General features: G+C 52.7%; 1 protein-coding gene across 1 annotated transcript in view; it reads left to right on the top strand.

Moving 5' to 3' along the window:
• Positions 1-15,057, top strand: part of wnt6b (wingless-type MMTV integration site family, member 6b) — a 126,027-nt gene that overhangs the window by 106,087 nt on the left and 4,883 nt on the right. The gene's annotated exons all lie outside the window — the stretch shown is intronic.

Raw genomic sequence — 15,057 nt, 5'->3', positions numbered from 1 at the left:
GCGTTTGGTGGGACAGGAGGCGCATTCACCCTCACCCTGGCCTGTCAATGCACAGCATCACTGTGAGACATGGGATCATTGTCGAGTCCCTGATTGTAGCACGATGGCTTTAATAATAATAATTGTTACTGCCTCAAGTAGGCTTACATTAACACATCAGTGAAGTTACTGTGAAAAGCCCCTAGTCGCCACATTCTGGCGCCTGTTCGGGTACACAGAGTGAGAATTAAGAATGTCCAATTCACCTAACAGCACGTCTTTCCGAACTTGTGGGAGGAAACCGGAGCACCCGGAGGAAACCCCACACAGACACGGAGAGAACGTACACTGTTACACTGAGGGAGGTTTTAACAAATGAAATTTCCTATGATGTGGAAGGGTAGAGAGGTGGGCTCAGTCACAGGTATGATGGGCTGAATGGCCTCCTTGCGCACCGTGTGATTATGATACGCAAGGTCTCCTTTATGTATCAATGATAGGGTGGGCTCAGTCATTGTTCGTGGCCATTTGCAGGTCTCGCCCTCATTGATTGTATGGAAATCTGGTGGAACAGTTTCAAAGTATTTACAGCAGATGAACAGGCCATTCGGCCCAATTGGTCCATGCTGGCATTTAGCTTCCTCTCGAGCTTCCCCTCCCACTCTACTTCATCTCCCCCCCCCCCATCAATACATCCTTCTACTCCTTCCTCCCTCGTGTACTGATCTATAGCTTTCCCTTTACATACGTCAATGACATTTGCCTCAACTACCCCCTGCCTTAGTGAGTTCCACATTCTGACCACTCGCTGAGTAAGGAGGTTTCTCCTGAATCCTCCCGTCAGATTTATCAGCGGCCGTCTCACATCGCTGCTCCCCAGTTCTGGTCTCACCTGCAAGCGGAAACATCTTTCCTTCGTCTGCCGCACCAAATTTTTCAATTGCTCGTTTATCGACGGCGTTCAAGATACATTAACGCCGTTCAAGAGGCATCTCGACAAACACATGGGTAGGATGGGTATTGAGGGATACGGCACTCGGAAGTGCTGGGGGTTTTGGCCAAGGGTGGTATCATGACCGGTACAGGCTTGGTGGGCCGAAGGGCCTGTTCCCGTGCTGTATCGTTCTTTGTTCTTTGCGATCAGTGGGTGGCATTCTGGTAGGTGCAGATTGAACGAGTTCGACAGTGGGTGGGAGATGCATTCTTCCCGGGCAGCGCAGGGAAGTGTGACCCCACTGTTTATGCTGCGTGGCGCTATAATAAATGCCGGCTATGCTACGGCCTGTGATAACAACCAATAAAAAAGGTGCAGACGGAGGCCGGGCAGCTTTTTCCACTGATCTTGTTGTTCTGGTGGACCCTGCACAATTTTTGTGGAATCCGCTCATTATTTAATCGCCTGAAGGGTCAGAGATTTTGCTGCAGTTAAACCTTCCAAGAAGAATAAAGCTACATGGATGTGTACTTACACCCTGGGCCCTGAAGGTAATCCCAAGATATTAATCTAACATTAACAACTGACATTATTCAATGCTGGCCAGCTACATTCCTCAGATGACATTACCATGGCCCCATCATGTCCCATTCAATGTTGGGTAATTTCTGTCAAATCTCATACCCATCAATCCTGTCCTTAATCAGCTATCCGTACTTTCTTCAGTTTCACATTTGGGTGGAAGCAACATATATTCTCTAAACCTTAGTCTCATTCTAGGTGTGCTAACTTTCGCAGTTCTATTCTCCAGTTCACTGACTGGAGTTTAGGTTCAACAATGTTGCCTGTAGCAAAAGTGTCTGTGCCCCCTCTGTAACCTTTCAGGAACAGAGGGAACCGTGTCTCAGCGGCAGCTCTCTCACCTCTCCGCTGGAAGGTTCAGAGTCCTGCTCCAGAGACTTGAGGGCTAAGTTCAGGGTGCCACTCCTGTGCAGTACTGAGGGAGCGCTGTCCTGTCCACGGCACTGTTCTTTAAATGAGATGATAAACCATGCCCCTGTCCGCCTCCTCCTTTGTGGGCAGCACGGTAGCACAAGTGGATAGCACTGTGGCTTCACAGCGCCAGGGTCCCAGGTTCGATTCCCCGCTGGGTCACTGAAGTGAAAGTGAAAGTGAAAATCGCTTATTGTCACGAGTAGGCTTCAAATGAAGTTACTGTGAAAAGCCCCTAGTCGCCACATTCTGGCGCCTGTTCGGGGAGGCTGTTGCGGGAATCGAACCGTGCTGCTGGCCCGCTTGGTCTGCTTTCAAGGCCAGCGATTTAGCCCTGTGCTAAACAGCCCCTGTCTGTGCGGAGTCTGCACGTTCTCCCCATGTCTGCGTGGGTTTCCTCCGGGGGCTCCAGTTTCCTCCCACATTCCAAAGACCTGCAGGTTAGGTGGATTGGCCATGCTAAATTGCCCTTAGTGTCCAAAAAGGTTAGGAGGGGTTATTGGGTTGCGGGGATAGGGTGGAAGTGGGTCGGTGCAGACTCGATGGGCCGAATGGCCTCCTTCTGCACTGTATGTTCTATGTAAATAGTTTACTATTTCAAAGAAGAACGGGGGCAGGTTCCCCAGTACCCTGGCCACCATTGCTAAAGGGCAGCTTACCCTGTCGTCATCTGATTGGAATTTGTGGGACCTTGCTGTGTACAAATTAGCTGTGGAATTTCCTGTGGTTTGATATTGACAACTCTTCAAAAAATACTTCATTGACTGTAAAGCAGTTTGGAATCTCCTGAGTGCTGAAGCCTTGAAAGGGTCGACATAAATGCAAGTCTTTCTTTTCCTATCTGTCTCTGTCTCCCTATGATCATTTAGTGATAAGTCAAAAGGGTCCATGTGAAAAACCTTACCAATAGCCAGACATGGGTGGATGGATTGATTTACGGACGGACAGACAGGCAGATGCACAGACAGATAGACAGGTGGATGGACAGACAGGCAAGCAGAAAGACAGACAGAGAGACAGACACACACACACAACAGGCAGGCACACAGATAGGTAATACAGGCAGGCAGACAGACAGGCAGCAAGACAGACAGACACACACACACAACAGGCAGGCACACAGACAGGTAATACAGGCAGGCAGACAGACAGGCAGCAAGACAGACAGACACACACACACAACAGGCAGGCACACAGACAGGTAATGCAGGCAGGCAGACAGACAGGCAGCAAGACAGACAAACAACAGACAGACAGGCAGGCACACAACAGACAGGCAGGCAGGCAGAAGTACTGACAGGCAGCATGGTAGCATTGTGGTTAACACTGTGGCTTCACAGCCGCAGGGTCCCAGGTTCGATTCCCGGCTTGGGTCACTGCCTGCGCAGAGTTTGCGCCTTCTCCCCGTGTCTGTGTGGGTTTCCTCCGGGTGCTCCGGTTTCCTCCCGCAAGTCCCGAAAGATGTGGGCATCCCGCCGCTGAAATCGCGGCTGGCGCCATGGCGGAGAATCCAGTTTGACGCCGAAATCGGGCCCACCGGCGGTTCGGCGATCCCCCGGGTACCGAAAAGTGCCATCACCGGGGAGTGCGCCGTGCCGTAGGAGGTCATTGCCAGAGGCCCGCTCCGACATCCTCCGCCCCCGACCGGCCGAGTACCCGACGGCGTGGAACTAACCTGGTATTGCCCGTCGGGATACTCGCGTGGCAGCTGCGGACTAACTTCGTGGCCGCCCTGGTCGGGGGTGGGCCAATCAGAGGCCGGGAGGGTGGGCCCTTATAGGCGGCCGGGGAATTATTGTGCAGGGTTTGAGGGTCGGGCACGCGGCCGATTGGGGGGGGGTCTCTTTTTCAGTTCCAGGTCTGCGGCCAGAGTCCGCCATGGAGCACGACGCGGCCGCTGGAGGCCGTCGCCGTGCGCATGCGCGGCCTCCGACCCGAACGTGCGGGGGCCCGTATCTGCAGCAAAAGCTGCGAGATTTACTCCGGGTCCCTGCTAGCCCCCTGCAGGGCTGGGAATTCATGACCAGGGTTTTTCCAGGATTTTCAGTGAGTAAAACGCCACGGTTTTGACGCCGGCGTGAGGACGTACTCTCAATAATGGAGAATCCAGCCCGTGCTATGAGGTAACTTGGACATTCTGAATTCTCCCTCTGTGTACCCGAATAGGCGTAGTAATGTGGCGACTAGGGGCTTTTCACATTAACTTCATTGCAGTGTTAATGTAAACCTGCTTGTGACACTAATAAAGATTATTATTATAGAAAAGACTCTAGGATCGAAAGTTAAGCTCATGGATCTTTGATTGACACGCTCACCTGTGTGCAAGGAGGACCCTCTAAGTGCCCCTAACGTTCACTGGTATGGTTACACCCCCAACTGTTCCCGGTTCAAATCCCACAGTTGCCCCAACATCGCACTCAGATCTGTACATCTGGCTGCCTCTCCTCTGAGGAACACTGGCGAATCGATCATCGCTGTTTCTGTTCCGTTTCCCGACCAATTCCCGTCAATGAATCATCCTGCCTTTAATTCTCAGCACCTTTTAATCTCTCTTTGATGCCGAGCTTTAATCAAGCAGAGAATTCCAGTGGATTTGTGGGGCGTGACATTTATGCAGGCTCCTTCAGGAGGTCTCTATGATAAACACCGATAGAATACAGGTCCTGGGCTGGAATGCTGTGAGGCATTTCGCCGAGCTCCATTTTATGGAAACTGGGAGAGAAACCCAAGGTTGATGCCATGCTTCATGTAATGAATATTGGGATTAGATTCAGAGGCACATTATTGCCTGGGCGTACGGGGCCTGTCCCCAGGGCAAAACCCAAACATGGGGCAGGTGGAACTTGCCATAACACAGAGAGAATCCACAGATAATTACTGGGCCCATTGAAACGTACAATATTGTCATACGATTTGCAGATTCAGCGGACTCAAGTTAAAGTCCGTCGAATGGCGCGTTTAACGGAGTGCTTCTCGACGCTATTCATATAGAATTTACAGTGCAGAAGGAGGCCATTCGGCCCATCGAGTCTGCACCGGCTCTTGGAAAGAGCATCCTACCCAAGCACATACCTCCACCCTATCCCCATAACCCAGTAACCCCACCTAACACTAAGGGAAATTTGGACTCTAAGGGCAATTTATCATGGCCAATCCACCTAACCTGCACATCTTTGGACTGTGGGAGGAAACCAGAGCACCCGGAGGAAACCCACACAGACACGGGGAGAACATGCAGACCCCACACAGCCAGTGGCCCAAGCCGGGATTCGAACCTGGGACCCTGGAGCTGCGAAGCATTTGTGCTATCCACAATGCTACCGTGCTGCCCACTTTTTTTTTTCTTTTTTTTTTTAAACGTTATCTCGTGGAGGAAACGCTCATGTCAGAAGCGGGATTCGAACCCACGCCTCCAGAGGAGATTGCGACATTAACGCAGCGCCTTCTACCCCTCGACCATTGCGACAAAGCATCTGCTATATGCACGAAACGATTTAAATTCCATCTTCATCGTCATTTATTTCCAAGCTTGATGTGATTTTCCTATTTTTGAACCCCACCCAGAATCCTGTATCCATCCTTCTCCAAGCCGCTGGGCTTTTGGAGCTTCTCAACGGTAATTTGCTGTTTTTCTCGGCCTACTCGAGGCCACTCTTCAAGCAATTTCCTTCACTGACAAGCTCAGCTCGCCAATGCAGGCAGACTACTCACGGATTGGGGCGCCATTTCCAAAGGTAACCCCAATCTTCCGACTCCCCACCGTGTCTTCAGGACCCCCTCCACCTCACCCAACTTACCTCGTCCGGGGTCCTCGAACCCCCCCCTCCCCCCAACCCCCTCAACCCAACTCTTACGGGCAACCCGGGCCCAAACCCTGGCATGGGCAACCTGGCACCTGGGCACCATGACATTGCCAGCCTGGCACCCTGGAACTGTCCCAGCCAGCCTAGCAGTGCCACACAGGCACCACCAGGTGACACTGCCAGGGTGCCTGGGTGGAACTGCTAAGGTGCCAGGCTGACGGTACCAAGGTGCCCAGGTGCCGGGGGAGTGTCAGGGTGCCACCTTACCCTGCCCTTGACCACCTGGGGACTCAACGTCCCCCCCCCCCCTTCGAGGTGTCATCACGATTGGTTCATGATTTTATGAATCAGTACAAAGTGGAGCCCAGTTGCTGGTGATTCCCGGGCCCCGGGTGAATTAGGCTGGCGCATATTTAAATGTATGCGCGCCTGTAACCACCCAGCGAGTGCGAGACCCGGATCGTAATTGGACGGCAGGGCGGCACAGTGGTTAGCACTGCTGCCTCACAGCTCCAGGGGTCCCGGGTTCGATTCCCGGCTTGGGTCACTGTCTGTGCGGAGTCTGCACGTTCTCCCCGTGTCTGCGTGGGTTTCCTCCGGGTGCTCCGGTTTCCTCCCACAGTCCAAAGATGTGCAGGTTAGGTGGATTGGCCGTGATAAATTGCCCCTCAGTGTCCAAAAACGTTAGGTGGGGTTACTGGGTTACGGGGATAGGGTGGAGGTGTAGGGTGCTCTTTCCAAGGGCCAGTGCATACCCGATGGGCCAAATGGTCTCCTTCTGCTCTGTAAATTTGACGATTCTATTAGTCTATGATTCTATGTGCCGCTCCGGGTGATTCCGTTGAATCTCGCGAGATGCTTCGATTGTCTTGGATCTGGATCCCAGCCTCATCCTGACACCAAGCCGGGCGCGATGAGGCCGTTGAATCATCACAACAGTGACCACATTTAGAGGGCACTTCATTGGCTCCTAAGTGCTGGGGCGCACCTCGAGGCTATGAAAGGTGCTACATAAATGCAAGTTCATTGAAAAAACAATTTGCACCATTGCTGACAAGTGGGAAAACTTTATGAGCTGAACAAACACTGGCGTTTCACTGGATCAGGGCCGAGGGGACCTGGGTAGGGTTGGTGAGCGGCTGGACGTGTCTCCATAAATTATTGATTTGACTCTGATTGAACTTCAAGTCCCGCTGCGCTCTTAAGAATATTAACCGGACCCTCACCCAATTTCTCTCATTTCCTGCAGGAATCTAACGTGCGTTTAGTCTGCTTCTAGATGCCTGTAGGCACTGAATTCTCTTCATGACAGACACTTCACTGCACACTCATTCACTGTAGATTCCACAGATAATTTGATTTAGAAATTGCCAGCCATCCTAATTTATGAAGACAGGTTTGAAGGATTCATTTAAAAAGATTACCAGTTCTTGATTCTCTGTAGCGTTTGTCCTGAATTTTCTTAAAGCACACCTGATTGAATATTTCTTAATTGAATATTCTTAAAATAATCTTTACTGTCACAAGTAGGCTTACATTAACACGGCAATGAAGTTACTGTGAAAAGCCCCTAGTCGCCATATTCCAGCGCCTGTTCGGGTACACGGACGGAGAATTCAGAATGTCCAAATTACCTAACAGGACATCTTTTGGGGCTTGTGGGAGGAAAGCGGAGCGACCGGAGGAAACCCACGCAGACACGGGGAGAACGTGCAGACTCCGCACAGACAGTGACCCAGCGGGGAATCGAACCCGGGTCCCTGGCGTTGTGAAGCAACAGGGCGAATCACTGTGCTACCGTGCCGCCCAATTTTGGGGGCACCTTAAATCGGAGCCTCCCTATCCCCCTTCCCCTTCTTCAAGAAACAAGAAACCAGTTGGGGGGGGGGGGGGGGGGGGGTCCTGAGGTTTTGAAAGTTGCTAAATAAAATGTCTTCTTCATACAGGCTACACGGTTGCCTGTGGTGCAAGCAGCACATCACCTTGGCCAAGATTCTCCGGCCGTAGCGATTCTCTCTGTTCCTCCGGCAGCGCACCGCCGCCCTCCAGCTGGATTGTAAGGAGCAGCTCACAGGAGGAAAGAGAAACGACGGAGAGGTTTAGGGTGGGAATTCCAGAGCTTAGGTCTTGTTAGCTGAAGGCGTGGTTTCCAGTAGTGGAGTCAGCACAAGCTGTGTGTCACTGACAATAAGCACCAGTAACGCTGAGGCTAATGATATACAAAATACTCGTCAACTCGCAGCGTTTTCCAGCCCCCCTCCCCCCCCCCCCCACACCCCATGATGTGCTTTATCATGGCGTCGGTGCCTCTCCATTGGTCACCGGTGGGATCGCCGATATCTGTGGCAATTTGCTCAATTCGCCCGTCCTGCCATGCAGGGTGGGGGGGGGGGGGGGGGGGGTCACCTTCAGTGGGACAGGAAGACCCTGTTGACAGGAAGGGTGGGATATCACACCCACGGCCCATTTAGTTGCCACAATATATATAGAGCAGGATTCTCCGCCGGCCGACGTCGGAGCGGGGAAAGGCGAATGGGTGGAGAGTCGGATTTGGCGCCAAAATCGTGGTGGGCGCTTGTTCCACGCCAAATCGCAATTCTCCGCTGCCTCGACAGCGGCGTCAATGCGTTCCTCTCCGCGCGAACAGGAAACGCCGTTCGCACACCCGGTATTCTCCGGGGCCTCCGCCATGCTCCTCCTCCACTGGGGGTGTTCCCGACGGCGAGGTTCACTTGTCCTTTCAGAAGTTGTCAAACAGGCGCCGTGGCTGATGAGGGAGAGAGAGGAGGTAGGACATGGAGATGTGTGACCGTGGGCTGCCGGTCCTGACACTGGCCAGGCTGGCTGGGGTGCAGCGGGGTGTGGGGGGGCATTGACCAGTGGGTGGCCCCCACGGGGGAGGGGTGCCAGACACAGACCGCCATTGCCGCGGCTTGCAAGGCAGCCATCTTGTTGTGCACCCCACTGACCGCCCACCGTGGCCCTTTGTTCTGCAGAGTGCCACCGGCCATATGGGTGCCCACACCCCACCACCCCCGAACCCCAACCTCCGCCGTACAGCCCCTGCAAACTGGCCGCCACCTGCCGTCAGGGCATCACTTGGCCCACCCAAGGGGAACGGCCACAGGTGGGGGCCTGCAGAGCCTACCTCTGGCATGGGTAGTGCAGCAGGGTGGGCTCCAGGGCCAGAGGCCCCCACGGTGCCGGACACTGATGGGACCAGGGGTCCGGAGATGGGTGAGTGGGGAGACCGTGCAGGGGCAGGATCCACAGTGCAAACTGGGGCCACCAGGTAGCCTGTTGGATCTGGTTGGGCAAGGGGGTACGCGCCATACTAACATGTTGACCTTTCATCCCCTGCAGACAATGGATATTGGAATTCACCCAGCAATGCCGGCCTTTCTCCTAGTCGTTGCAGCCCTGGGGATGTAGTGAGGCTGTACGAGCTGGAGCTGCTTGAAAAGGAGGACTTTTCAGTAGTATAGCCTGTCCCAGAGGAACAGCAGGGCGGAGAGCCCCCGCCCAACAGGCCGTGGAGGAGGTGGGAAGGAGGCACCACATGAGGCCTCCTGCGTACCGGCAGCGCCTGTCATTCGAGGACCTGCTGGACCGTGCACGCCTTCGCAGACTCCGGCTGAGCAGTGGGACAGTGCGACATATCTGCCAGATCATAGCGCACCTGGCACCATGGGGGAATGGGGGAGGACACCCACTCCTGGTGGCCGTCAAGGTGACGGTCGCCCTGAACATTTAGGCGGTGGGCTCCTTCCAGGCGCCGAGTCGGGATCAGTCCGGGATCTCACAGAGCTCGGTGCACAGGTGCACCCACGCCGTCACGGCGGCCCTATATACCCAGTCAGCACAATACATCCCTTTCAATGTGGACCGAGCCCACCAGTATCCCCGGGCAGCGGGGTTCGCCGCCATCACCAAGATGCCTGGGGTCCGGGACGATCGACGGGATGCATGTACCCCTACGGACACCTGCAGATGACCAGCCGCTCTACACAAACTGAAAGGGGTTCCACTCGATGAACGTGCAGCTGGTGTGTGACCATGAGATGAGCATCAAGCACATCTGCGCCCAATACCCAGGCAGTGTGTACGACAGGTCCTGACCTCTTCAGGCATCCCACCAGCTGGGAGGTTGGCTCCTGGGTGACAGGGGTTCCCAACTGTGGTTGTGGCTGATGATGCCTATCCGGGGGCAACAGACCGACGCGGAGAGTGCTTGGACATATTCCTTTTGTTTGCAGAGAACATGTCCCCGTGTATGAATGTAAGTCACTTCTAGCGAGTGTAAATGAGCTACATTACAAACTCAACTGATTATCCTAATTTCCTATTGGTGGAGCTATGAGCACATTCAGGATTGTTCAGTAAGTGTTGGACCTTTTGTTTTGGGCTTTTCAAGCGCAGTCTGGTTAATAGGGGTCTTTATTCTGCCCATCACAAACAACCGAAGGAAGGCGCAATTTAATTCGATCAGCCATTCGCTGGGATGCTCAGCCAATGGACCTGACATCACACCGGCTCTGTTATTCTTATACAACGTTGCTCAATTGTGTGGCAGGCAGAACATCGTTTTAGACTGAATGCAGTATCCGGTAGTGGAAAATACCATTAACATAGACACTGCATAGTAGTCGTCTACAGCAGCTTGCTTAACCTGTTGTTCACGTTTAGTAAACAACCAATTTAAGGTAATCAGTCGAGCTCATAATGTGGCTCATTTACACTCACTCAAAGTGACATACGTGAAAAATGAAATGAAAATCGCTTATTGTCGCGAGTAGACTTCAATGAAGTTACTGTGAAAACCCCCTAGTCGCCACATTCTCGGCGCCTGTCCGGGGAGGCTGGTACGGGAATCGAACCGTGCTGCTGGCCTGCTTGGTCTGCTTTAAAAGCCAGCGATTAGCCCAGTGAGCTAAACCAGCCCCTGATTTGTGCACAGGGACCCCTTCTCTGCAAACAAAAAGAACACGTTCAAGCCTTGTGACTTTTTTGAATTTCCTGGGAACCTGGGTATTGCTTCCTCATGGTCACACCTCAGCCAATCATAGTCAACTTGCCAAACAAGCAGCACCCTTACCTCCTGTAGTAGAAATTGTTGCGATTCTTTGAAATTTGGTAGTCTTACATTTGTCCTGATGAGTACAAGTTGATAAGTTTCAGCAACATGTCTCTCTTTTCAGCAATATTCACGTTCTATATCACAAAGTGACTATATATATAATTTGTATTCATTTTTTTACGGGATTAGGCATCACTGGTGAGGCCAGCATTTATTGACCATCCCTAGTTGCCCTTCAGAAGGTGGTGGTGAGTTGCCTTCTTGAACGCCGGCAGTCCTTGAGGTGTAGGTACACCTATTCTGCTGTTAGAGAGGAAGTTTCATGGTGTTGCTCCAGCGGCAGTGAAGGAGCGGCGATGTATTTCCAAGGCAGGGTGGTGAATGACTTGGAGGGGAACCTCCAGGAGGTGAGGTTCCCAGGTATCTGCTGTTCTTGGCCTTCTAGATGGTAATGATCGTGGGTTTGGAAGGTGCTGTCAAAGGAACCTTGGTGAGTTACTGCAGTGCATCTTGCAGAAGGTGCACATGGCTGCCACTGTTCGTCGGTGGTGGAGGGTTTGAATGTTTGTGGAAGGGGAAGCAATCAAGCGGGGCTGCTTTGCCCTGGATGGTGTTGAACCTCTTGAGTGTTGTTGGAGCTGTGCCAGGGTCAGAAGGTGCGTTACTCGCCGTAGGACCCCTAGCCTTTGATCTGCCCCCAGGATGTTGATTGTTGGGGATTCAGCGATGGTAATGCCATTGAACGCCAAGGGGCAGTGGTTAGATCCTCTCTTGTAGGAGATGGTGGTCATTGCCTGGCACTTGTCTGGCACAACTGTAACTTGCGAATGTACCTAATATATGACATTGCCCCTCGCCCGAGGTGCTGTGACCCTCAGCTCTCTCTCTCAAGGGGGAAAGTGGCCTATGGTCCTCTGGGACTATGGAGGCTTCCATATTCCGGATTGATAGTGGCATGTAATCTTAGGTCGGGATTTTCTGCCCCCCCCCCCCAAACCCGGCGCAGTTTGCGGAGACAGCCATCATAGGCCCATGGTGGGAAGTTCTGGGCCCGTGCTGTTTTCCCATTGTTTGTGCCCTACAGTGAGATTCCAGACTCGTTGATCGTGATCTGTTGCATCGATAAGTTAGCTGCTGCTAACAGCACAAGGTGAACCTGCCAGTTGTCATCTGGCCCACTAGGTGGTACCAAGTACAGCGTCGTCGTGAAGTGATGGCTCTTCCAGTTCTCCATCAGTGTCAGGAGAATCAAAGCTGTTGGCGGAAGGAAGAATGTTAAACTCAGTCTGAATTCCTTTCATGGTAAAAATCAATGCAGGGAGCATTTCTCGGGATAAAACTCTTTAATTGATGACAGGGCTCATTCATCCCTCAATTCGAGGATGGCATCGACTCAGGGTCATGAGTTTCTGCCATGGGTCAGCATGTGACTGAACAGGCCGATTCTCGACCTGCCGATCTCTGGGCACAGGGTGCAGGGCACCCCATGAGGTAACGGAATCCGGAATGCAGGATCTGCTCCCTTTTCTTTCCTGCTTTGCCTCGTCGTGACCAAGTTGTGACTCAGAGCGCGATGAAGCTCGACGGCAGTCTTGGTCGCAAGCTCTGCCCAGCCATTCATCTCAATGCTGCTGAGCTTCAGTGAGGGATTCACGGTGTCTCTGGGGCATTTTCTTTGTCCTCCCCTGGAATACCGACCGTTTGAGAGCCGGGAAAACAGGACCTGGCGAGAAAAATGGATTTCGGCCAATGGCGCACAGTGTTCATTCCACTGCAATTGATTTTTCAGGGGTTTTGCCTGAATGCTTGTGGAATTGGCTTCAAGAAGGACCCTAGAGTTTGTTCAACGGACGTCCCACTGAATCTGAAGGATACGGCGGTGTCATTGCTGGTGGAATTTCTCTAGCGCTCCTGTGTGTCGCTGATACAAAGTCCGACTCTCACGGCAACACGGGAGTGCGGTGATGATAACTGCTCCGTCCACCAGGATTCTCACTGACCTGCGGAGGTCTATGTTGTCGAACACTCGCTGCTGCAGTTTGGGAAAGGCTGCTCTGGAGCAGCTAATCCAGCTCTGGACCTCCTCATCCACAAAGGATTTTTGAGAGAGGCCAAGGAAGGGGGAGTGTTCAACATTTTCCAGAGTCTCTCCTTCAACATATATGGGAGATGGAAGGTTTGGTTGATCAGGTCTGGGCTGGTGTGAGTTTTATTTTGACAACACTCAAGGACAGACCGAGGCAACAGCACTGCAGTCATCCAGAAACTGTCGATCATGAGGTCCATGGAGGACAGTTTGGATTTAGCACAGAGGTGACTGAGGATAAAGGGTTTTTCATCGAGACAGCTGTGATCTGGCTGGTGTTGAGCTTCTTGAGCGTTGTAGAATCCACACACATCCAGGAAAGTGGACAACGTTCCATCACAATCCTGACTTGTTGATGGGAAAGGGGTTTTGGGGAGTCAGGAGGTGAGTTACTCACACAGAATTCACAGCCTCTGACCTACTCTTGTAGCTTCAAAGTAGAGAATGAGTCTTCGAGGGAACTCCACCATCTCCGGCGTCACTTTTTCCCTTTGTTAAGAGGCAGGCTGGCACCAAATCCCCGAATGCCAATTCGCTCCAGGCTATGATGTGAAATAGTCAGAATTTTTAAATGGATATCGCAGGTATATTTCCCTCTCATTGTGAACATAATGAAATTAAGAAAACTTGAAAGCATTTCCATTACCGTAGAATCCTTATCGAGCAGAAGGAGGCCATTTGGCCCATCAAGCCTGCACCGGCACTGAAAGAGAACACTACCTAAGCCCACACCCCGTCCTATCCCCGTAACCCCACCTAACCTGCACATCTTTGTACACCAAGGGACAATTTAAACATGGCCAATCCACCTAACCTGCTCATCTTTGGATGTGCACCCACTCAAGTGGTTACAATGTGAGAAAGTCCTGCTCAGCCAGTGCTACATTCACCCATATACAAGATAACATGATCTAACTGGTTAGGTCCTCATCCATTGCGTTATCTAAATCATTCAACAATAACAGCAATAACTTCTTGCACTGCTATAGCTCCTTTAACTTAGCCAAACATCCCAAGGCACTTCCCAGGAATGCTAGCAATCAAGATTTGACACCGAACCATAGGAGATGACATCAGGGCAGATAACCAAAGGATTGGTCAAAGTGGTAAGTTTTCAGGAGTGTCGTAATGGTCCTTTCCATATCCCTGTAATTCTGGGTGGCACGGTGGCACAGTGGTTGGCACTGCTGCCTCACAGCGCGAGGGACCCGGGGCGCGATTCTCCGACCCCCACGCCGGGTGGGAGAATCGCGGGAGTGCCGGGCGAATCACGCCACGCCGCCCTGGCATCCCCACGTGATTCTCCCACCCCCCCCAAAATGGCGTGTCGCCATTTGCGACAGGCCGCTCGGAGAATCGCCGCTCGCCGTTTCTAACGGCGACCGGCGATTCTCCGGCCCGGATGGACCGAGCGGCCTGCTGAACCTAACCAGTTCACGCCGGCGCCAACCACACCTGGTCGCTGCCGGCGTGAACATCGCGCGACCGCTGCATGTGGGGCTTGTGGGGGGTGGAGGGAGGATCGAGCACCACGGGCGTGCTCAGGAGGGGTCTGGCCCACGATCGGTGCCCACCGATCATCGGGCCGGGCGTCTCTAAAAGACGCACTCTTTTCCCTCCGCCGCCCCGCAAGATCAAGCCGCCATGTCTTGTGGGGCAGTGGAGGGGAAGACGGCAACCGCACATGCGTGGGTGACGTCACTTAAGCGCTCAAAATTCACGCGCCACCCTTCCTAGCCCCCGCGGGGGGGGGGGGGGGGGATAGGGGGTGAGGAGCGGCCTTTGACGCCAGAGTGGAACATTCCAGGTTTCACTCCGGCGTCGGCTGTTTGTCTCCCTTTGGAACTCGAACTTCGAAATCAGAAGGAAGTATCTTACTGAGCCACGGGCTCCTTCATTTTGATGGTATAGCAAGGGAATCGATAATGTAGCATATAGATTATACCAAATAACCAAAGGCCCCTCCCACCCGGCTTGCTCATTCTTCCAACTTCTTCCATCGGGCAGGAGATACAGAAGTCTGAGAGCACGCACGAACAGACTCAAAAACAGCTTCTTCCCCGCTGTTACCAGACTCCTGAACGACCCTCTTATGGACTGACCTGGTTAATACTACACCCCTGTTTGCTTCCCCCGATGTTGGTGTTTATGTAGTTACATTGTATATCTTGTGTTGCCCTATTAT

Source organism: Scyliorhinus canicula, chromosome 2 (assembly GCF_902713615.1).
Source record: "Scyliorhinus canicula chromosome 2, sScyCan1.1, whole genome shotgun sequence".
NCBI lineage: Eukaryota > Metazoa > Chordata > Chondrichthyes > Carcharhiniformes > Scyliorhinidae > Scyliorhinus > Scyliorhinus canicula.
The sequence above is the reverse complement of the archived record's forward strand: the minus strand, read 5'-3'. Positions and strand labels throughout refer to the sequence as shown.